Here is a 24891-nt window from a genome sequence, read left to right as displayed (position 1 = left end):
AGCTTTTTTTTGGGGGGGGGTGGGGGGGAGGGAGTTATTTGGTGTACAGCACATTTTCTGAATCATGTTAGAAGTGTAGCAGTCTATAACTGTTTTTTCCCGTATTTCCTTGTACCTTTAATATAACAGCAACATAAGACATACCTCATACCTTATAACCTTCTATTCTCCTTTTTCCAGAACAAGCACATTTTTTCTCAGCCATTTCCTTCTGGCATTTGGTATATGAGTGTGTGGTAGTCTGATCATACTGTCTCTAGAAATTAGTTTCTTAGTGCACCACATTTGGCAACAGGCTGAAACAAGCATGGTCTTACCAGTGATTTTGACAAAAAAAAAAAAAAAAAAGAGTGAAAGAGCCACCAATAGGAAGCAAATATTCTGAATAGGTTAGTTTGTAAGATGTGGTTGCTGATTTCTTGGAAAAGACAGTATAGCAGACTCCCTTGCAGGCTCGATCTAATGATTAAGCAGCAACAGAAGTGGTTGTTCTGACAAATTTGAGCAATTTCCTGTACATTGATTTTTGATAAGAAAAAAAGAAAACCCCCAACGTTTTTTTACGTGAAGAATCATCTTTCATACATGGCTTAGTAACTAGGAAATATTGTTGGAAAACATGTCAATAGAAGATGAGCTCTTAGCCAGTGACCATAAGCTGTGAATGAAAGAATGATGCTATAGAAGTAGCACTTCAGGAAAAGGGGGTTTTATTTGGAAATTAAGATTTATTTCAGTTTTCTTCATTCCTCATCTTACGTGTTGCAAGGATACCCAGGCTTAGAATCTGTTATGTCTTAAGATGTCTAACTGAATTAGATGGTGAAATCAGTGCCTAGCTGTAGTAACACCCACCATTTCTCTTCATTCAATCCAATGTACAACTATCCAGTTATCAGCTAGTAGTTTGGGTTATTGACAGATGTGTCCTACTGACTTCCTTGTTTAACCTAATGAATAATGAAATGCCTTTAACCATATTTAAGAAAGTACTGAGTAATATTTCTTTCACAGTGTCATTGGTTTTCATCTGATCACATAGTCATTAATCCATCTGCTTTGATTCTCAGCGCTCTTGGTGAGATACTGTCACACAGTTCCTTGGCACTTCGCCGCATGGTATAGTGTACCAAATACTCTTTGTGGAGTTCTCTTTTGAGAAAGATGTGCAAAAATCACGGTTTTTGAAGGTTTATTTCTCATTAGCCAAACTAGGAATTTTTTTTCTGGTCATGTTGTCTGGAACTGCAGACACAATTATCTAAGGGTTTTTTCATTGATCAGCTATTTCAAATGATGTACTAGGGTCAAAGATGGTTATGATTACGTTTCCTTTTTTTAAGGAGAGGAATAAATTCTTCACAAGTATAGAATGGCCTGAAATCTTCTGAGAAAATATATTCTTGAAAGACAGATTTATAATACAGACAGAATACAGCTCCTGTATTTGCATTTAGGCCTATTTCTCAGTGGCCTCTGGGTTTGTTCTCAATGTGGGAAATATACCTTTTTGTGCTAAGGAAATCCTTTTTTTTAGGGCTCACTTGAGCCAAAGTAAATTTATAAAAGGACTTCTGGTTTGGAAAATATTTGTCAGGTTCACATTCTGAGCTTTTGTTTGCTTGAAACTTCCTAATCCTCCATTTCAACAATGAAAATCATGGATAGCAGTAGCCCAGCATTGCATAAGCAAGTATATCTTGCACTGAGTAAGCTCTCAGCTAGTAGTTTGAGTTATTGACAGATGTATCTTATTGACTTCCTTGTTTAACCTAATGAATAATGAAATGCCTTTCACCATATTTGAGAAAGTACTGAGTAGTATTTCTTGCACAGTGTCATAGGAAAGGGGCTATCTTTCCCATTTAAACCAGACAGTAGGGTTGTATGGCCCTTGGACTGCTTTGAGGTAACATGGTTCTGCTCTTGCTTCTTTAAAGAACACTCAATCTAAAACCAATTCAACCAACTAACAAATAAACACTCATTTAATATCCTTTTTGGAGAATTATAATACATGTATTTGGACCACTAGGACCAGATTTCTGCTACAATTTTAAAGCCAGTTCTTTAACTAGTGTTGTGTGGAAAGGCTTGGTCATGACAGCTAAGCACTAATGTTTCAGGACTTTATACTTCACAAATTATCTCTAAGAGCTAAGAACTGAAACTTCAGGATGGGTCTGCTGAGAAGATACAAGGTCTGGGAAGACAAAGTTATCCATTAAGCTTTCTTATTCTGTTGCAGTATTTCTGCATTTTGTACAATCTTGCTGTTACTACAGTTAAAAATAATAATCAAAAAAACACTGGTGGAGCATTTGATATTATATTAGGTACAAAGTATGAACTTTAACACTTGGTTGACAAAAAGATAACTTGACAGTGCACACAAAGTAACACAAACTGCAACTAGAGCAGCTGCTGCCTTGCATTTGAATGGGTTTGGAAGATGAGAAAGATGATTCTTCCTATATGTGCGCTGTGAATTTGTCTCAACTAAGGATTAATTGCTAATCTTTTTTTGTTTGTTTGTTTTGTTTTGTTTTTAACCCCAGATGCATAGAAAGTGTTAGTGTGTTTAAAAACAAAAGGAAAAAGAAGTCAATTGTTTTTGAGGCATGGATCAGATCTTGTATTGATTGTGTACTTCACTTGCCATGTCTCAGCAGTCATAAAGGTGTTCTGTATGCCTAGCAGTCTCAGAAGAGTGTTGTTAAGCGAAGTATTCATGGAGCTTTTAAAGCTGGTGCTTTTTAAATCATGATCAGTCATATGATGCACCACTTTTAGTGCCACTTTAAAACAATTGAGAATGGAAAATAGGCCACCACTAAGGGATTTCTGTTTGTGATGAGGTATGTTAGACCCTATCTGCAGCCAGACTGTTAGAGATTAAGTTTATACAATTAAAAACAGATTGGGCAAAGAACTTGTAAATATAGAATGATGAATAAGTTTTTACTGACAGGACAGTGGTCTACTTGTTGTAATTTCAGTGGACATTTGAGATGATTACTTTTGTCTGTAATATGTAATTTCATAGGCCCAAAATATTCAACATGAAGCCACAGAAAAGACAGCGGAGGTTTTCTAAAATAAATCCCTCCTGCTTTATGCCAGAATTTGCATTAACTGTAATGATTGGTCCAAGTTGGAACAGCTGCTTGTTGCTGGCCAACTGCTATAACATTTTTTTTTTCATATGAGACATCAATGAGATATCCATTTTCTACAGAATAGAATGCATTTGTTTGCTGAAACCAATACCTTCACATTTTCAAGCAGAAGTTCCAATTGCCAGTTTGGTAGCATTAAAATATTCTTTACCAGCTTTACAGTTTGAAGATATTTCACAAGAGATAATATAGACAGATTGTTCCAGGTATGCGTTGCACACAAAGTATCTATTTTAATTGGTTTTGAATTTTCATTTATGATGTTTATAATAGCATCATAACTCTTGTTTCTCATAGCAGAGTACCAAATATTCTCAAAACTGAAGTCTGATCAGTTTTCATGTTGCTGTTTGCAATCAAGTATCCTGTAGGTATCCAACTTTTCCAAGCTGAATAACTATGAATTCTGCCAGTTTTTAATAGATGTAAGTTCCATGCTTCTCAGAAGGTTTATTTCCCTTTTGTGGATCTTTGCAATTCCACTCTATTGTACTTCTGGTGAGGCAAAAACATACAATACTCCATATGAGGGCATCCTATTGTGCAGCACAAAGAAGCCCCAGCTCTTCCAAATAATTTGCTTAGGTTTTTATTATTATTATTGTATATGAAATGCACTTCATTTAGTAGTAATGGAAAATAAGATTTTCCCAAAGATATTTCTGTTGAAGTCAATTGGGAAAGTATAAATCTGTTGGCAGTTAGGTGGAGCTCCTGGAGAGTAAGAATATGAGCAATTATTCCTCTAAATATGTCATTGAAAATGTAACATTTCTGGCACACTTGAAGCATTTGTTTAGCTAAGGGGGGAGTTGGACAGTGTTTTTTGTTTGGTTGGTTTTTAAGGAGAGGATATAAATAATTTATTGTTTAGCAGACCTGCCATGTTGCAGTGAGAAGTTATTTTATGCCGCCATAGGGGAAAGACCTAGGTCTCCTCGTGTCTTTTAGGAGAGTGCAGCATCATTGCGTAGCAATTGAAGATTTTTACTATACAGAGCTTTATTTTTGTCATTCAAAATGATGTTCTTTCTGGTTCCCTAAGTTTTTGAGTTTCTTTAGTACCTTTTACCCTTGTTCCATTTTTCCTCCTGTAAAAGGGACAGCAGAAGAACAGAACTGAAGAACAGAATTTAATTGCAAAAGCTTAAGTAGAACCTTGTACTCATAATCTGGACCTCAGTCCAGCTCATACATTTTTGACACTCCTCAAGATAAATTTTGGAGAAAACATTATGGAGAAAATCTTGTTGTCTTTCTTTCAGCAGGACACATCATCCACTCTTCATTTTTTTCCTGCATTTGCTTATTTAAATCTCAAGCTATAACTACTCCAGCAGTCTGCCAGAAAGCAAGCAGGAGTGTGCTCATGAGACAGCAGTTGTGCTGTGGTAGCTGCCAGCATACATCTTCTCAGGTAGATGTGGCACAGGGCCCTGGTTGACAGGTGCAGGTGACGTGGTATTTGGGGATTAGCAGAATGCCCACAACTGTGGCTACAGAGTAGGGAAGCACATGTCCTTCCTCACCTTAATCTCCTGTATAGGTACCTTTGCTTCCTCAAAGCAGGATGCCTGGAAGTATTCTTTATAGAATAACCTTTCATTTTGCTAAGGGTCTGCTGCAACTGCTTTTAAAGATGAATTGATGTAATTGCTGCAACAGCATTCCTGGCTTGATTTTCCTCTCTCTTGTGCCAGTGTGTGAACAGCGAAAGGTTCATCAAACTCATTGGAGTGGGTGAGACTGAGTTTGGATTATTTCAATCCATATTTGTGTTACTACTTTTGCTATAGTACTTTTGAGAAATTGCAATTTTTTTCATGTTTTCTTATTCAATCAATTTCTAAGAAAACTTCTAAAATTCCTAAAGCATACTCTACATATGGTAAGGCTGTGGGTGTTGTTTTTCTGTTTGTTTGTATTTGTTTTTGCTAAGCTTAGTTTTGTTAAGTTAGTACATCTAAACAATACTACTTGATTTATTCATTCAAATGTCTCGCTGCTGCTTTGATCTGTTTCAGTTGCAACTTTTCCATTTTGTCTGCTGTTGCATTTGCTATAGCATTGCCTCATCTTCGTAAGTAAGTAGAGTTTCGAGCAAAGGAGTTACTGTATCTTGCAGTTCATTGCATTGTGTCACTGAATATTTTTATTATTTATTTATTTATTAATTTTTGTGCTGGCCATGGTAGTAAACAGCTAGGCTGTTTTACATTACTGATGGGAATATTTATCTCATAGGGCTTTGGTTAAGAGACTGACTTCAAATCACTTCTTATCCTCTTTCCCCATTTAAACCAACCAAATGTTTTTTCTGTGTCATTATATGAACATGAATTAATACATAGAGGAAATATTAGTTATTCTTGTTACATAGTTTTTGGACATTCAAGCCTTCTTTGACTTTTTATTAAACACTAACAATTACAAATTCCACTTTATCTATGAACCCTGTTTATAGACAGCATTATTCACTCAATTGACTGTAACAGTTATGATTACCATCAGTGATCTAAATATATGTTTATATTGGAATGCGGAAGGCATTTCATTATTAATGCATTCTTATAAATTCAGCTCTCATTTAGATGACAATCAGTTCAATCAATGTGTTTTCCAGTTCTTACTTGTGTTTGATCACTGTGTGGAAGTTGTAGACTCATTTAAAACATCTTTGAATAAGGCATACAGGTGTGCAGTAATCTTGCATTTTCCTAGATAGATCACATACCCATGAAAGTTGTAAAATCATATGGTATTTTACAGCCCTTTGGACAAACTTGCCATCAATATTTTATTATATTTTAATCAAGAGAAATAAAGCACTATTTTTTAGTAGTTGGAGTAGCAGTTAATTAATGAGATTTTTCTTTTTCAAAGCGGTCATTAATTAAAAAAAATAATAGTCATTAATTTTAAAATATATACAGCCTAACGGAATTCTTGGTATTCCTTTGATATATAAGCACCAATAATTAGCCTCTTATCTAAACTTTGTTTCAGTTTTACTTTTGATCAATTTAAAAATGCTTCTTCAAAATTAGATAGATTTTATGCTGTTTCCAAGTGTTTGCCACAGTAATGCCTTAGTTTGTTTAAAAAATAATAATAATCAAGCAGTGTATGATTTGCAGGGTGTTTCCTATTCCCTTCTTCTGACACTTTTGTGTTATTGTAGAAAACTAAAGACATAGGGAATCTGCAGATTTGTTATAGTGATGGGAAGTATCTCAACGTAGAGGTCAAGCTGGATGCAGTGGGGCTGAGATGCCATGCCAAAATCTCTGAAGCCCTGTGTGGTTGAAAGTGATTCAGAAGGAAAGAGAGTGAACTGCTAGGGTTATCATACTCAAATGGGAATTCTTTGTGGAACAAGCACCTAATAAACGTTAGGTATGTCGAAAGGCCTAGGTTTTATTGGAGTTTTCTAGTAGAAACAAGTTTCAGAACTGAAAAGTCAGCTGCTTTACATGCTTGATATTGCACTTTCATTACCTTAGGAAGTTTGTTACTACAGTAATTCATGAATCTATTTTTTATCATTCTCTAAGATATTTGCCAGTTCTTTATTACAACTCCTGTCAGTACTCATGTTTCGAAAGATGCTGTAACTTAAGTTCAATATTGTATGTACTGTAGTGAGAAAACCTACTGCTGCCCTTTCCCGTCTAATGAATGCCAGAATTGTCACAGGAATAATATATATAGACCAATTTAAAAAACTGCTATTTTAGTTCTTACAGGAGATATATGATCTCACAGGCAGTGGCACTGTGTTTTGACACCCGAATCTAACCACATGTAGCTCCTTAAAACATTCTGAGTCTTTTGAATTTGTACTTTTTGTTGTCAAGTAAATACGATTATTGTAATTTTTAAGTATGAGCCCCTGAATTTATTTCTTTGTGTTCTCTGATGTTGTAAAAAAAAACTTACACTGCCAGCCTCCTGTGGGCCTGACTAATGTTGGATTCACTTAGGAGGTAGAAGTAAGAATCCAACTGAATATGTCTGTCTGTGAGACTTGTTGATTTGCTATCTCAGTTCTTGTAAAAGTAATGTCATTCAAAAAAATATACTCTCAGAATGTTTTAATTAAGTTGCTGCAGTCATAGTGAATAGCGAAAGTCTATTTCTCTGTGAACATGACTACATCACTGACAGAGAAATGTTAGAGCTGTGTAAAGCTGCATCAGCCATATAGCTGGAAGGGTAAAGTGAGAATAAGTTCTAAAACACTGCAGTCTTTCTAGCTCTGCTCCAAAAAACAGTACGGAAAGAAATCTTTGCTGCCATGGGACTTCCAGTCCTGAGCAGGTAAGTCTGCTCAGTGTTGGCTTTCTTACGTATTCAGATCCCCAAGCTGTTAGGAACCTACAGCTATGCTCTTTGAGTTTAAAACCAATAATCCATGAAATCAATCTATTCTCTCGAGAAGATATTTTGAGGTGCAGAGCTGAAAATAATCTTGCTTATAGTTATAAAAAACATCAAAAGTAGTTCAATAACAGCCAGTGGACAGAATAGTCTAGGGTGGGGTTTTCAAAAGTGGTTTAGGAGCGTAACTGACTCTGAAGGTCTGTGAGATTTATGCTCTTACGAGCCTCTGGCATCTGATTAAAAAATCCAGTTTCAGCAGATAGGATTCTGTACTGGTACTTACATTCTGTTTATTCAGCTTTTACCTGCTGTCGTGGACCTGCTATTTCAGTTCTTTGTGCCAACCTTATTTGTATTGGCCATTCTCTATAGGAAAGCATTTTCAATGACCTCAGGACTTCCATTGTGCAATGGCATTTAAATGCTCATAACTCTCTGCATCTTTCTTTTGCTGAGATCATCCTTGGATTGCATGGCTTCATTAAGTGAAGACTATGTCCTAGAATATGTTTATGATGGACCCGGGTTTTGATTGTGGCCAATGAATAAAGCTACAATACAAAGAACGATTACCTTTCTTCGTGAGGTCAAGATGTTTAAATTGCTCTGAGAACATGAAGACTTACTTTCTTTTAGTGGATTATTTTAATTGCAGCTAACAACTTTTATTATCTTAACACTTGTGCTTTGAGTCTCATTAATGTAATAAGAATGTTACAGGAATTCACAGTCCTACAAGGAAACAAATTGCATTTGAGCTTTAATGCAACAGCGTACACAGCAGAGTGCAATAGGATATAGAGTATTTCATCTCCAGGTCACTAGCTTGCATTTGGCTCCAAGGTTATTGACAGAAAGTAATTATAATATGACAGTACGATATAGGCCTATGGTGATTTTTAGTCCAAGCATGTTGCAAAAAAAACACAACCCCAACAGCTTCCCTTTGTGCTCAGAAAATGTATTTAATCTTAAGGTAGAGATGTATTAAGACACTCGTTTCTTTAAACCACTCTCCCTGAGCATTTTAAACACCAAAACCTTCCGTGGAAGGGTTCTCCCTCTGTCATATTTGCACAGCACCCAAGGAAATAGCATTGATTACTACCCAAAATCAGAGATTGTCTGAGAAGCTGAAAATGGGTTTTGAATTTGCAGGTGTGTTGTTTATAGTAATGAGTAAATATTACCTTGGGGCATGATCTGAAAAATCATTATTTCTTTCATGACTTGCATTTTCTGTGGTCTACAGATGATCAACATGAGCATCCAGCTGTAAATTAAAAGCAATTCTGTAAACCGTAGCATTCAGACAGGATTAAATATTTGAGCCTCATTTTTAATTACAGTTTCTGATTAAGCTTTCCTTGATGTTGGCACTTACAAGATTTACGTCTGGAAAAATTTATAGGTGATGAGCTAGCAACGTAAGTGACATTGTTAAAAGAAGCCTAACTTAGCTTTAGCAAAGGGTATTCTGGAATCTCTCTTTCTGTAGATAGAAGAATACAAAGCAAGCTAATCCCTCAGCACTTAGATGAGTCACTGTGTCACTCACATCATTTTAAGGAAAAAAAAGTGTAAAGGATTCAAGTGCAGAATAGCTACATTTATTGGTTCCTTCTTCAAAAACAACAAAGACTGTAATATTAAAGGACTTAGAAGTTAACTTTTTATTTTCAAACCAATGAGTTGCTATCATCATCCAGCTACTCTGTGGTATCTCATCTCTGTCTTATGGCATGTGTATGGTTAAACACAAGTCAATTTTTTTCTCAATTCTCTTTACTGTCAAGGATAACAGAAGGGTGTTTATGTATGTATGCTTGTTTACATTTAAATCATACCATGAAGGATGTATAGCCCAGCACAAAGAATGTACTTTACCGTATCAACTCCACTGTTGCACTGTGTATACCTTGCATATCACATGCTGACATCTTTTTCAATTTTTTAAGGAAATATGTACTTTTATGTTGACAATACATTTCACAGTCCATTGCATCAAGGAGTTTTAACATTGCTTCAGGTCTGCCTATAGATTTTTGTTATTGCTGGTAAAGATTTGCTGATCAGATAGTTTGTTATTATCTTCCACCAATTAACTTTTTTCAAAACCCAGAAAAGATAAATACAGTAATTACATGTAATAATTAGAAAACCTTGTATAATGAAGCAAGAATTTTCAGGTTAATAAACAGTTGAATGTGAGCCTGATAGCCTGCTTAATTAATCACTAAGCTGTGGAACCACTGCAATTCATATGTCAATCCAGGCTCTTTTATGGAAGTGATTTGAATCAATTGCTAATGAAATTGAGAAATTTAGAAGCGGCTTTCCGACTTTCAAGTGACAGGGCTCATATTTAACTCAAGAAATGTGACAGTTAATGACAACATAAAAGTGCCGTGAATCATTTGCCAGATCTTGTGAGAATTACAGCATCACCCTATTGAAATAGCTCATAGCTGATGAGTGTGAAAATAAACAGTCATAATTACATATTTAGATATCTAGGATGCTGCTTAAAATGTAAGAGTCTGTCAGAAATAACCAAAGGACAGAATCCTACAAGTGTTACAACGGTATTTTAAGAATTTTCCTGCTTTGCCTCGTAGATGAATTTATATTTCTACTGCTAAAACTCTAATCCTTTAGAAATTATCTTGCACTGTCTTTATTGAATCAATTTCTTTAAGCTAAGTATTTTCTTCACTATTTCTTCTTTTTTAACGTAATTAACATGCTTACGCTTACTCAGTTCTTTGAATTTAAACTATTCTGCTGTTGCATTTGTTTCCTTAACTTTGTACTTCCAGCCACATTTTAATTAATTAAAACTTCATCGAGATATAATGAGACAGTTATTGTTTGTTAATGAAATATCAGTGTAAAGTGCACTAATCAATAATTAATTTAATTAAGGTATATATGAGACTATTGCTATATAATTAACTGAAAACTGCATAAGTAACGCATGCATATTTAAATTTTCATTAATCTTCATTAATAAGTTTGTTAGGAATTTTTAGATCACGCTGTTTTATGGATTTAGACGCGAGAGATAAAATTAAAGTGTTTGTCAAAGAGATTCTGAAATAGGCTTTAAATGGAGTCCTGAATCATTTTGACAGTACTGTAGCAAATTTAGGCAATTGAATCCACACTAAGAATGAAAGTGTGCCTTCTTGGAAATGAAACAAAAATCTGCGGGATATTTCTTATAACCTATGAGAGTCAAATATCTAAAACATCTTATGAGATGAAATTACACGAGAGAAAATATATTCTATATTTGAAAAATGTGCTTTAGAAAGGATTATGAATTATGGAAGCATTTTTGCTATTCCCTGCTAAAGCTGGATCATCCTACTAACATGTTCTTCAGGCCCTCTACTTATTAAAGAGTATGTTCAATTAATATTGATGAAGTTATCTCCCTTGCTCATTGTGAGTAACTTTTCTGACAATTTACCAATGAATCTGATATTTAAATGTGCTGCTAATTCAATGCATTTGCTAAACTTTTACATTCCAAATGAATAATACTCTTCATGTTTCCTGTATATTCAAAATTCATTACAATTTGTATTATTGATGATTATTTGTATTATTGATTATTATTTGCAAAGTATTTGAAATCCATAAAGCTTTTGAATCAAAAAAGCTTTTTAAAAATAATTCCTCGGGGTATCCTAATAATATTCCACTTACCCAGATGTTCAGCACAGAAGTCACAAATCTGACTCTCAGATTTAGTCTCTAAATGAATACTTTATTATTGTATACCAGCAGTTGTAAAGAATGAATTTTACAAGGTAAAGTAATTGTCACAAAGAACAGCAGTGTTTTTCACAGTGGAGTTTGAACATAGTTAGCACATGGAAGAGTGAGAGATCTGTGAAAATGAATGTCTTTTACAAAATGTAGCCCATAGTTCGGAACTGTATCAATTTTTTTAAGTTCAGTTAATGTACATGTTTGTTTCTCTGTCGAGGTGGAGCCCATTGAGAACTGACCTGTCAATTTTTCTTTTTCATGCTGTTGTTGTCATGAGGATTTCAGCATCCCCAGGACCATGCAGTCCCCCTCGTGCATAAATGAGCATTTTTTTTTTTTTTTCAATAAAGTTTAATAGGAAGGACTCTAGCCGTGTGTGATTGGTTCAGGCTATATATCTCTTAAAGAAAGGTGGACGTAAAAGACCTTGTTTTCTTTTGAAATAGATCTCAGACATCAGTGTGCTCTATTTGTTATTTCAGAGAGCAGTATTTCTGAGAGGGCATATGCAGTATGTGTCTTGTGACTCGAAGTATTTTGGCTCAGTTCCATGGGTGGCAAGACTTCAGTCTTCAATCAAATGGACTTGGATCCATTTGAGCCAAATTCAATGATTCTACTGTAAATTTCAAGTGGATTTCTTTTTATTTATTTATTTTAGATCATAAATTCTTGCCTAAGTTTTCATTTAAAATGGCATGTTTCAATGTATAATTACATTTCATGAGAATTATTTTAGTACACTTTTTCCTAATAATAATAACATAATAACAACCTGGCAGAAAATACCCCAGTCACTTCTAGAAATAGTGTTCTAGAAATTTTCTTATAAAAACCTAAAACATGCTACAACATACACAACTGACACAAAAGTCTATACCAAGAAACAAATAAAGTGGAAAAACATTTCAAAGAGGCATTTGGAGGTAACTTAAGCAGATATCCCAGGAATTACTTCAATCTTACTTTGTAAAGAAAGCATGCTGTGACATGTATTTACAGTTCCAAATTAGAGCAAAATGACTTCTTGAGCTATTTCTAGCAATGCAGAATAAAGGTGAAGTTTGTTTTCATGCCTTATGGATCATAGCCTTTGTCTCATGAAGTGTTGCAAAAATGTAGTAAGAAACAAATTTGGACATCAAGGGAGTTTTAAATGAAATTTTAATGATACCTGTTTGGTATTATGAAATAAGTGCATGCCACTTTTATGCCATTTATTGTGTGGGCGATGTGTTTTTGTTTATCTGAGTTCTGGTTTTACCTGTAAGAAACAAGAGTTTTCATAAATTAAGTCCTTCCAAAAATGTGTTTAACTTCTAAGGAGAATTAATCATCCTCAGTAGCTCTCGTTGTATCTTAGTTTTGGAGGGAGTTTCACAACTAACTTATAGTTGTTGGCTAATTTTAAATGGCGTATATTAGGTGAGATGAATTTTCACCTGTATTGCTTGTATACTCAGTGTATGTTTAGAAGTAATTTAACAACAGATGGGATTTTTTTAATTATTTCATGTTGATACAATAGCTTAAATAATAGCTTTAAAAAAAACACTCGCCTTACTTTTCTGGACATCTGCCACGAATCAGTACACCCATTAAATATAAGATTAATTTTTTTTTAACATGTTTAGCAATTTAGGTTTGGAATGGAGTCATAATTCAGTATTCTATATGAGCATTGGTTAATAATTGTTTCAGTATTTCAAAGGGATGCTATTCACATAGAAATGTCATATAGCCACATGCTTATACTGTGAAATGAACCATAGGCCTTCTTTTCTACACCTACTAAGAGGAAATATTACAATCTTTCTCTTTCAAAACTGCATATGTTAATTTATTTATATTTAAAAAAAAAAAAAAAAAAAAAAGTTGAACAATTTCTCTACCTCCTCTGCTTTATTAAATCAGAAATTTCAAACACTGGTCAATACTTTTCCAGGAAGCTGCTAATCAGGGTACTAGATAAGACTGATATTTAAATGTATTCTCAAAACCACAGATTCCTATTCACCTGTTAAGTTAGAATATAGTAGTCTTCCATCTGCATCTGTACCTCTTATTTAAAATGGGAAGTAATACTGGAAACTGTAAAATTGCAGAAATTGTATAACCTCAAAGCTGAAATTGAAGAACTGATCCTGCATCTCAACTGATTTTCTGATCTCTATTTCAAGGTCAGATCAACCTCTTTTAATGCCTGGTTGCAACCCCACAGCATGGGAGCATAAAGACTCCATCCACAAATTAAAGATTTCTCCTCCTAGCAGGCCTGCTGAGTAACCAAGCCCCAAGTCAAAACCACCTTCTGGTAAAACAGAGAGACTCTGGTAAGCTTCTGCTTGGGGTAGGAAATCTTTGCAGGGAATTGCACTCCCAAAAAGAACAGACCTGATAGCCTGGATGCAGAGTAGTCCCTGGTATGAAATACTTGCCACATTTTAAGAATGTAGGTCTTCTGCTCACCTCTGTTAAACTGCAGCTTTTCAGGTCTATGTTCAGGTGCAATTGCATCTGCTATTCATACAGGTTCACCTTCCATTTGAAATTCAGTGGGTTTCCCCTGAAGTCTCTTTCTCTTGTTGACCTACATCAGAAAAGTCAGTCTTCATCTTTGTTTTGCACCAGTCTTAAGATCTGTTTGCATTTATTAATTTCTCATACAACTCCCATGGTATTACTCAAATGCGATAAAAAATAGTAATGGGTAGATGTCATTTCCTATTTTTGTGCCAAAGCAGAATCTCTGTTTGTTTGCCTTTTTAAGGACTTGATGGCCTACCCAGGCCTCACTTCTAAACTTTTCCTCCCTTTGCTTCTCATCCCAGGAAGAGACTCTTCCTCTTATAAGTATCATGCAGAAATGTGTTTTAAAAAATAAAAGCAAAGAACATGATAATTGCACACATTCTATTATTTTTATCTTTTCATATAAAAATGTTTTCTTGTAGAGAGCTCTAATATACTGTGCCATATATAGTTTATGTAATGCTCAGAGACAAAACACAAAGGGGCCTTCCCAGTTAGGTTGGCCCATTAGGTTAATACAAATAGACAATTTCTGTAGCTCTCATACAAGTTGGATGTGGATAGCCCTACCGAGACCCCAGTCCCCATTTGCAGACCCAGTTCATGTTATGTTCTGAGTAGTTTTGAGAAAACAGGCATATTTCCCTTCTTATTGCCAAAACAATATACCTTAACTGTTCTGTTATCCTCTTGTTTATAGTGAACATAGTACCAAACATAAATTACTGTCCAGAAACAACATAACTATTAATGGGCTCTTCATGAGAGGGAAAAAAAAAAATAAAATCCTTCAATTTTCTTACTTTTCAAGCTTAAGGATAGTGATGTGACATGACATCAGTCCAATTTACCAGGTATAAAACTAAATTAAATCCATGCATGAAGCTTTCATTGAATATTCCACAAAATCAGTTAATCTACCATTATTGAAAAGTATCACATTTAAGTCTTAATAATTCTTTACACTAGAGTGCTATTAATGTCATCATTATTATTATACTTCCCTATCCTCGATATATTATAGCTGTTAGAATTCAAGTACAAAAATCAATGGGAAATTTGCATTTGATATAAAATATTCTAATCTATCACAATTAATTTTCTTCCCTGAATTATGTTAATTATCCTCTTCCCCACCTGGGAAGAAACCCCTATTGCATTCTTGACTAGATTTAGATCTGAAGCTGGTTCCCTGCAGTGCAAATCTTTGATAAAAATTCCATACTTGCTCTCTCTTTGCTTCTGTCTTTTGTACGCACACCACAGTGAGAAACATTAAATGAAAGGTTTGGTTTGACCAACAGCTTTTGAATACAGAAGACAGCTGTTTTTCCTTTGAATAGGAATTTTTTTTTTTATATAAAAAAATAACCAACCCAGAACTTACTCCCTCAGCTCTTGCCCATGGGCAATTAAGCTGTACACATACAATTTCAAGATCAAAAGCAGCACCAAAAACCCACTCATGATTGACTGCTCAACAGTTTACACACATCAAAAGAAATATCTTTGGCAAGCAGTTTTCTTTAGTTGTTTCAAAGGTTAATATCACCTCTTTGTACCTTGAGGAGAACTTCTCATCCTCAAAAGTCCTATAAACTCTTCTTTATTAAGAAATTATTTTAGATAACTGTTAATTGAGGACTTAGAGTCTTGTACCTAAAATATTAAATGTCTGATTTATCATAAAAATAATTCTTTTTGTCTCTTGGCAATCAACATCATGCTAATCATTGCTGGCTTTTCCAGGTCTTTCCCCAAGAGCAATAGCTTTACTGGACTGTGTCTTCTTGATATTTGTACTTTTGTAAAATTACCATTTACCCACAGGTCCAGAGGTTTGTTGATGCAGGAAGATTGATACTGCTAGGTGTAATGTGGCGCAGTCCCTTGTAAGGACATAAAGAATTAGGTCATTTCTTCACTTCTCCAACCTTATAATATTCTTTTCCTTAGCAAATAGATAACTACAGAATAATTAATACTCCCTGGAAATCCTAGCAATTACATTTTGAAACAAGGGAAATGACTGCTAATATCTTACGGGGAACAGACAGTTATACATAAGTACACAGGAATTTCTATGTACTTAAAAGGCAATGCATGAAACTGAACAGCAATATTGCATGGCTTTTTATGAAGAGGCTTTCTGTGATTGTCTGTGCATATATTTGAAATTCATTAAAATAAGACTTTCCTGGTGTCAGTTTGTCCTGGTTTTAGTTAGGATAGAGTTAATTTTCCTCCCAGTAGCTGGTAGGGTGCTATGTTTTGGATTTAGGATGAGACTAATGTTGATAACACAGGTTTTTAATGTTTTACTTGTTGCAGAGCAGTGCTTACACTAAGCCAAGGACTTTTCAGCTCCTCGCTCTGTCCTGCCAGCGGGCAGGCTGGGAGTGCAGCGAGGGCTGGGAGGGGACAGACCCAAGACAGCTGACCCAAACTGGCCAAAGGGGTATTCCATACCATCTGGCGTCATGCTGAACAATATATAGGGGTGGCTAGCTGGGGTGGGGGGCCGTCTGCTTGGGGATAGGCTGGGCATTGGTCAGCGGGTGGTGAGCAATTGCATTGTGCATCACTTGTTTTGTACATATTATTATTATTATTTTATTTTTTTCTGTCCTAATAAGCTGTCTCTATCTCAACCCACAGGCTTCAGTTTTTCTCATTTCTCTCCCCCATCCCAGAGAGGGATGGGGAAGGGTGAGCGAAAGGGTGTGTGGTGTTTAGCTGCCAGTCAGGTTAAACCACAACACAGTTTGATACAGCTCAGACACTGCTGGAGTGGGACAATGATAAAAGGACTGGAGGTTTAATCTCAAGTTTGCATACAGACAAAACATTTTTGGGGACTCTGCTCTTTCTCGTGCAGAACAGTGCACTCACAAGCAGGGCAATGGTATTTGCCCAGAGTTCCACATTTGTGTTTTTGCAGCATTTATAGCACTCTCAGGGTTATCCTTTGCAGATAAACGTCCGCAGACTATATTCAAACAGTCCTAATTCAGTCAAAAATAAATTTAGATCAGCCTTAGAAAACAGGCCACATTAAGAGTGTGTATTGGTAATTCCTGTCTTTCAGTTGCTGTGGGAATCAGTTGACATCACTTGCATCCACAATATGTAAAGGTGTTGGAAAACTGGAGCTGGCACTATGCACTAGCTCAGTTTGGAATTGCTATTGCTCTCCTCTAAATACAGAAGGAGTCTGTGCCTTGGGTTTCTTCTTCCCTTCTTACCACTTCATATTGCTTGTATAGTTGATAAGTCATTTATTGTCTTTTCAACTAGATTTTGTGTACAATACATTCATATATTGATAACCTCAGATACTTCATTCAAACTTCTGCTGCTTGAGCTTCTGTTTCTCTGTGTCTGTACTACGTGTGTGAACCAAATTCTGTGTGATAGATCATGGTCAACATATGCACTTTGCTGTCTGCACCTGTTTTTGAATTGCCAATCTTATCTTGAAGAAACATGTCTTGTTAAGTTCTGAACCAGGTAGCTTATCTCACCTCTGAGGCTGCATATCAACCTGAGGTCTGGAGTTAAATGACTTCAGTGCTATCAGATCAATTTGCTGTGAGCAGCCCACATCACAATACTAGAGCACATAAATCAGCTGGCTTTGGCAGTTTGCTCAGGAGAGAGCTAGGCCTGCACCTTCAGGACCACTGAATTATTTCTTCTCTCTGGAGAAGTCTGAGAGTCAGAAAAGATCCCTTCAGGTCAGGGCTAAAGTCTCAAAGAGAAGCCAGCGGAGAGGCAGCTAAATCTTACCTCAGTATGCTGGGCATCCAACACTTTTAAGTGTTTTTAAGCTGTATTTTAGTTTTAAGCTAAATAAGAGAAGGTTAAGAGGCTAATCTCAGACACAGATAATCAGAGAAACTAATGAGATGCACAGATTGCATGTGGCTTCCTGATTATTATATATACTATTTGCTTTCTCTGAAATGAGGGTCTTTGTGTTACTTGGCAAATAGCACCGTCTATTCTGTGAGCATCCAGATGTATGGTTGATCAGCCTAAAAGAATTTTGTTTTGATTTTCCTTCATAGAAACAAATGTATTTCTCTTCACAAGCTTATTTCATGATAAAGATATGTTCAACAATTGTGACATTTAGTATGCATGTAACAATGCAGATAATACATTATTTTCCTTTATTACTGACAATCAGGTTGTACTTTCCTTTCTGTAGTAATAAAAAGTAGTTTTAGCAGTACATCTGTCAAAATATTTACCTCTTAGGCCACCAAATTTCAAGTCAGTGTCTGCTTACAATTTTTACTTCTGTTATCAATACATGAAGGAAGCAGATGACAGTGTGGTAGTACGTTATGCATCTCACAAGTTAAAATGAAATAACAGTTTAGATCTGGGACACTTCTCATGGTCCCTAAATGTCTGTGAGCAATGAGTCCCTAAATGTCTGTGAGCAATAACAAAAATATATTTATGTTATTGTTCCTTAAGGTAGTGGCATTAGTGCAGCACTTTTCAATAACTACTTTTAATTTGAATCAGTGTGGAAGCTATTAACTCTTGTCAGGTAGGTTTTTTGTTCGTTTGTTTTGTTTTTATCTCTAGGTATTGAATATGCCATTAGTTGTTCTCAGAACGTAAAGGGACCAAAAAACAGATATCAGAAATTGCTGCCAGTAGAGAGACTAAGGACTGAATGGGTTCAGAGAGGCTAAACCTTCTTTTTCTGTCTCCCTGCTTTTTGCAGGTAGCCCTAAAAGGCTGCCGAAGCAGAACTTGTCTGGTAGGTTGGCCAAAACTCATTTGCTAGCAGCAGCATCTGTACTCCCTGCTGTAAACAAGATGAGAACTGCTGCTCACACTAAAGCATGCTTGGTGTTTTCCTGCAGCTTTAAATGTAATTAAAATAAGGGATATGTCTGACAAATGGAGGAGGAAGTATACAGAAAAAAAAAAAATATCAAAGATGTTTTTTTCAAATGTTATATGAAGGAAACATTATGGATGAGAGACGGTTAAAATTATTTTTCTAATCCCTCTCCCCCCTCGTGCCCCTGCTCTTGTTATCAGCTCTGAAGCAGGAAGAATCTATTCTCCTTTCACTTACCCACATTTTCTCTGACACCTTTCACTTACCCATATACATTCTGTTCCCCATGGAGGTGTTCATCTTGTTGTAAAAATGACACTTTCAGGGATATGACTGTAGAAGCTGAAATGTTGATTACCAGCATTAATCATTTCTGGAAATACAAGTCTCTAAAGATGCTACTTTTCTGGTGTGCATGCAATGTACATAGAGAGGGACAGACTGATGGGGTACCTGCTAGTGTACGGGACAGGGGAGGAAGTGCACGTAAATATTTACTTTTGGCCATTCGGGGATTGATCTATCCTTTTCTGGTCACATTTTAAAAATAGTGTTGACTTCCCGTTCCAGTTAGTTAATTTAAGGAGTCCTCCTCTTTTGGTGATGCTTGATGCTGGTTTCGTTAATATGTAATGAGATTTCCCCTTGAGCCTTCATTGTCAATGTTTAAAAGTCCATCTGTAAGGAAGGCTGTAGACCATCAGACTGGAATCCCACTTCCGTCTCAGCTGCTTCTCTCCATATTGATGGCATACAGGATAAACAGAACAAGTTAATTTGTAATCTTAGATAGAAAATGATAGCTGCACTGTTTCTGTCATTGAGCACTCTGCCAGTTTAAACAGCTGATTAGTCAGCTTCTGTGGAATCGATCTGAATCAGTTCCACCTGCGTGCACCCACCAGGAGCCACTTTATTGTAAATCAATCATTCTGAAAACATCTCACAAAGGGGCCAGTCCTCACTAACAAGCCATCAATTTAAACTGTCTGTCTGGAGCACTCAAGAAATTAGAAGTGCAACAAACATTTATTCTAAAATTATGGAGAAGTCATTTCTTTAAACCACAATCTGTAAGTATTTGGTATGTGTGGTAATTTTTTTCTTTTAATTCATATGCATCGTGTTACCTTTCAGATATCCCAAAAGCGTGTGTGCTTTCTCCTAGGAGAAAACAATATGTTCGGAATTTTAACAACAATGGATGGAATGGATGGCCTTTATTACTAGAAGGCAGCGTTAACAGTAACTCAGAGACTTTATATCCTGCCCTTGTGCCCCTTGGGTGTTAAGATCGATCCCTGGAGTCAGAGAAGTTCTCCTTATTCTTTGACATGATGAATTGCTAAATTTTGCCTGTACAGAGAGTGGGTCTTCCAGCTGGCAGTGGTTGGAGAAGTTGCCCCAGGGGGAAGATACAGATATATGGTTTGGTCTCCAAACTCTTCCTTTAAGATGCTTCATACTACCCTAAATAAAGAGAGTGAAGATGGTATATTCTATTTTTTTTCTCCTTTTATTGGCCTGTCTGGGCATTTCACTTATATCAACAAAAAAAGCCATGAGAATCATGTTTCCAGGTTGAGTGCATTGTTTAGAATCTCTGGAGTCTTATTCAGCTTGAGAAAAAAATATGGCAGCACTACGTTTTCAAGGCACAGCGCAAATGTTATGCCGTGTAATTACATGTTGCCACATGATTGCGTTATCAACACTGTGTCTGATTACAAGGTAATTGCTTAGTTACTAGGTTTAACGCAAAGCTGCTCAGAGACTTGTGTGCTACACAAGTGTCCCACTCCTGGAAATAAAATCAAAATAAAAGTTCAGTGAAACCTCATGTGATAGCATGGGAGGTAATTGTACTCACAGATGGTGTTGGGCCTGATCTATCTCTGATTATTTACTGTAGGATAGTTTGGTGAGATATCTCTTAGAAATAGTGTAGCGTATTCGCAGTAAATTTGGAGCTTTAGTGTCTCCCTCTCATAGCATTGGATTGTGGGTGGGTTTCAGACATTTAATACGGTTATAGTTGTTGCAGTCTTCCAGCCCACGCAAGTGACTTCTGCAGTTAGTCTTTCTAACCAGCCCTATTTATTTTAAGAAGTTAAGAAGTGGTAGATATGAACAAGACAATGTCAGCTGGTAATTCAGCGTACCTTTTGACTTTCTAACTGTATAGATACCAAAAAAAAAAAAAAAAAAAAAAGAAAAAAAGAAAAAAGGACCATGTTACTATGAAAATGTAGGATGACAGGAATTCGGGTGATGCCTCTTATGTATACTTTACCAACATCCATTTATGGGTCCCCTCAGTAACATCTGATTGACAGTATTCCTCTAGAAGCTGCAGAATGTGGCATTGCTCTTTCCCTTCCTCTTCCTGAGCACAAATCCTGCCTCACCTTCCCCTTTGGTTTCATAGAGCTTGGGAAGCCTCTTCGTTCTCCATTGCATAAATCCCCTTCAGCAATCTGTTCAGGAGGGGAGATGCGTGAAAATCTGTGCAGCTGCCTTCAGGAACCAGAAAATACAGTAATCACATCCTTAGGTATCATGCTCCAGACACTCTGAATCAGTGGCAGGATTGTTATTACTTAAGTTGGAAGCAGTGCCAGAGCCTATTGATTTCTAATCCAAGCCATCGAACAAGAGAAACTCCTTTTGCAGGTCAGCAAGCTGTTTCTGGGCTGAAGCAGGGCAAGATTTGCAGCTGGAGGACCTCTTTTCTCTATGGGAAGTTCCCACGGGACTTTTCTTTTAGGGCTTTCTTCAAAGGAACTTCATCTGTCTTTGTGGGCTGTGTTATTTTAAATGAGACTCCTGTTCCTCAGCTGTTTTCAGGTAGGGCTGGACCAGCTGCTTCCTGGATCTGCTGCCTGAGTGCACTAAATTAGTGCTTCTAGTGTGAAAAGCCTACGCGATGAAGATGATTGTTCTGTTGGTGTTTTCAGTCAACTCATGCTTAATACAAGTAATATTCATGCCAGTGTTGGTCACTTAATTAATTTGGTACTATCCATTCATCAGCAAAATCCCTGTGCCCATTTGTCATCATGATATTTTTAATGGCAGGTTTTGAGCTGAGCAGGAGTATGTGATGGAAACTGTGTGATGATTACAGTTTCCTGAAAGGAATGATTTCAATCCACAGGTGGGGAAGGAAAAAAATAATAATAAAAAATTCTTAGAGCTAGATGGGAAAATAATCATTTTCTATATGTATATTGTTTACTGTCTGCCCACCCTATTCATAGAATTAGACTGCATGCCCTTACCCCAGTTCTATAGGCCACCACAGGATGTGGATCTTTACTTCTACCTAATCCTCCCATGGTTGCTTAAACTGGTAAAATTCACCAATAGAAGAAAACTTCCACGAGCCAGCAAATGTGCTTTCTCTCTGGTGCAGTTGCCTACTGTCTGATGCTGAGTTCTGTCTTCTCTGTGGAGGAGAATATGGCTTAATTACCAATTTAGTTTATTACTGCTATTTTAATATGACAAATCTGATGATTTTATAGCGAGTACTCATGGGATCCTGTATATGAAATACCTCACCATAGGTGTCTGATTATCATGAAAGCTTGTTTCAGAGACATAGGAAAGGTGATATTACAAAGCAAGGAGTTGTCTGTTTGTAGTGAGCCCTGGATGAAGGAAATAAACAGGAAAAATAGTAGTCTAGAACAAATCTGGAGCTCCAACTCAGTACAGCAGAAGTATGCAAAGCAATTTTAAGCAGTGGGATTCTGATTTTGAAAGTACTGTACAAGTTAAGGAAGGTGAAGGTATGTACATAAGCAATGGCTTAACTAGGGGATGGCATAAGCTGTCAGGAACACTGACACAAACAGTCCGTCTCTGGTATCCTACTGGTCTTCTTACAAGATGAGTATGTATTAATGTGTTCTTATTGGTAGTTCTGCAAATTACCTTTGTCATGTTGCACAAGTTATGCAGTGACTGCCGGGTTCCTAGAAGTATCTTCTTTCTGTTTGTGCTCTATACATTAAGGTGAATGCCTAAATTAACAATGCAGTTTAGTATCTCTTTCCTGAGCAGTAATTTTTGGTAATTAGGACTCTTTACCTCTGTGTTCTTTATTTCTTGGCGTTGAGTGCTTAACGCTGCTTTGTAACTGTTAGTATATTTTTACTACTGTCTTGCTGCTAGTTATTGTGAACATTATGCATTGATAACCAGTGGACTGAATGCTCAGGGGGCACAACAAAAAGGGTAGGAATATTTTTGTTGTTGTTGTTAATGTTGTCAATTTCTAGGATGTTTAAACTGAAAGATGAAAAGTGCAAACATAGTTACTTCCATATTATTTCATGCTGTTATTACAGGATGGTGAGTTATCATAAACTACAGTTAAAATGCCTGCGTTAAAGAGATACCGTGTACTTTTTCACCGCTGCTATATGGTGAAAAAATATTTTAATAGAAAGAGATGTTGTTAGCTTATTGAGGGAGATGATATCTGGAGGCATCTAGATCATAGTAGCTAGTTCTGAAAATGTAATCTGTTGAATCTCTCCTGAGACTATAGTCTGACCCTGGTGTCTGTCTTACTGGCCGCATTTCAGTGCATTTCAGGGTGAAATGGGACAACTGAACATGGTCTAGCAGTATGCAGGGTCATCTATCTTCCCTTCCAGTCAAGTTAGGCATTATGGATTTTTTTCCATGCCTGTGTTCAGGAACCAAGTAAGGAGGTGACTAGCCAAATCAGAATAATATGATGGGACAATTTGGTTTTAATGAGTATAACAAGTTGTATTTTCTTTGGGACCCATGTATGCAAGATCCTGCAGGAGGATATGCACGCTGGTTGTCTGTGAGACTGCAGATCTATCCTGAGATTTCAGAGCTCTCTGGTATTAGGTGTTGACTCCCATAATGCAGTGTAAAGCACTGCTGGCATTGCAACAGTTGCCAGAGTCCAGAAGACCTGCATTAACCAACACGCAAGGAGGTGAATTGCAAGTATGGAGATAGTTATTAGTATGATGATAGCTTGTGCATGAGGGATTAAAGGGCTGAAAAATGAAAACAGCTCCATCTGTTCTTGCCAAAAGGAACCAAGGTAGAAATTCAAGTTACTTACTGTCTTTAGTATGTAAAGTGTATGTTCCATTAGTTATAAAATAGAAAAAAAAAGTTCTGTAGCAAGACAGGTAAAAACCACAATAATTTTAATCCAGATTTATCCATATTTTTTCCTAGTCTGTCAGTGGTTAGAACACTTCCTGTTGTAGCTCACCCACGCTCTAAGCTGCATGTGTAGTACAGCAGTGAAAGTGGCTCTATTATGTCATTTGGGGCTTTGTACTTATTGTTATGCAACACTAGTTGTGCTTATTTTGCAACCAAGATAAACTATATTTACATTTAAATGCCAATTTTGCAAATTTAACTTGGGAACGGGGAATAACAGTTTCTTTTTGGAATCATAATTTGACCCTAGCAATAAAAGTTGAGAATTGGCAGAAATTTCCATAGCTTGGCTGAAGCAATTCTCTGGTCCGAAGTCTAAATAGAGTACCTATTTCAAAATAGTATGGATTATGTGTGATCTGAAAAAAAATAAGCTCCAGTTGCTGTAGCATTTCAGAGCCAGTTGCACCACAATAATAAAAAGTGATAAAATGTATTTGTATCAGTCAAGTGAGCAGATCTAATTTAGGATGCACATGCAAGAAAAGATAAGCAAATTCTGTTCTATTACTTTGATTTCAGTCTTCTATTATTGCGTCGATTTAAACTGAATTTCTGTGGACTTCTGCTAGCATAATTGCGATCACATTCAAATCTATGAAGTAAAACTCAGCACTGATGTGAACAATGGTCTAAATCACACTACCTGTTTGTTTAGAATATATTCATGATCATCTGACACTCATACTTCATATTCATATCCTTATGTGTTTTACCCAGACTGCTGTAGCACATGTAGCTAATTATTCCAGGCTGTTTTACCAAACTTGACTTCAAGGGAGCCCCTTCAGTCTCCTGTTTGTGCTGTTTAACAGAACGGCATTGTGCAGTTTAACAGAATTTGGACTAAAGGCTGTAGGGCAGTAAGCATTAAATGAGAGGAATAGTATAAAAAGACTGTGAAATCTGTGTATTTTTGAAAAG

At 36.3% G+C, this 24891-nt stretch overlaps 1 long non-coding RNA gene across 2 annotated transcripts in view; it reads left to right on the top strand.

The window, feature by feature from the left end:
- LOC118168742 overlaps window positions 1-24891 on the top strand; it is a 54314-nt gene that overhangs the window by 17457 nt on the left and 11966 nt on the right. The window contains exon 1 of one of the 2 annotated variants that reach the window (XR_004751767.1): window positions 19684-19814. The exons of the other annotated variant lie outside the window; for it this stretch is intronic. This is a non-coding gene — a long non-coding RNA (uncharacterized LOC118168742). Of the gene's footprint in view, window positions 1-19683; window positions 19815-24891 lie in introns of those variants that run through there. 2 annotated transcript variants of the gene reach the window in all.

The sequence above is a fragment of the Oxyura jamaicensis genome, chromosome 6, assembly GCF_011077185.1.
Source record: "Oxyura jamaicensis isolate SHBP4307 breed ruddy duck chromosome 6, BPBGC_Ojam_1.0, whole genome shotgun sequence".
In the NCBI taxonomy this organism is placed as follows: Eukaryota; Metazoa; Chordata; class Aves; order Anseriformes; family Anatidae; genus Oxyura; species Oxyura jamaicensis.
Note: the sequence above shows the minus strand (reverse complement) of the source record. Positions and strands in the feature narration are given on the sequence as shown.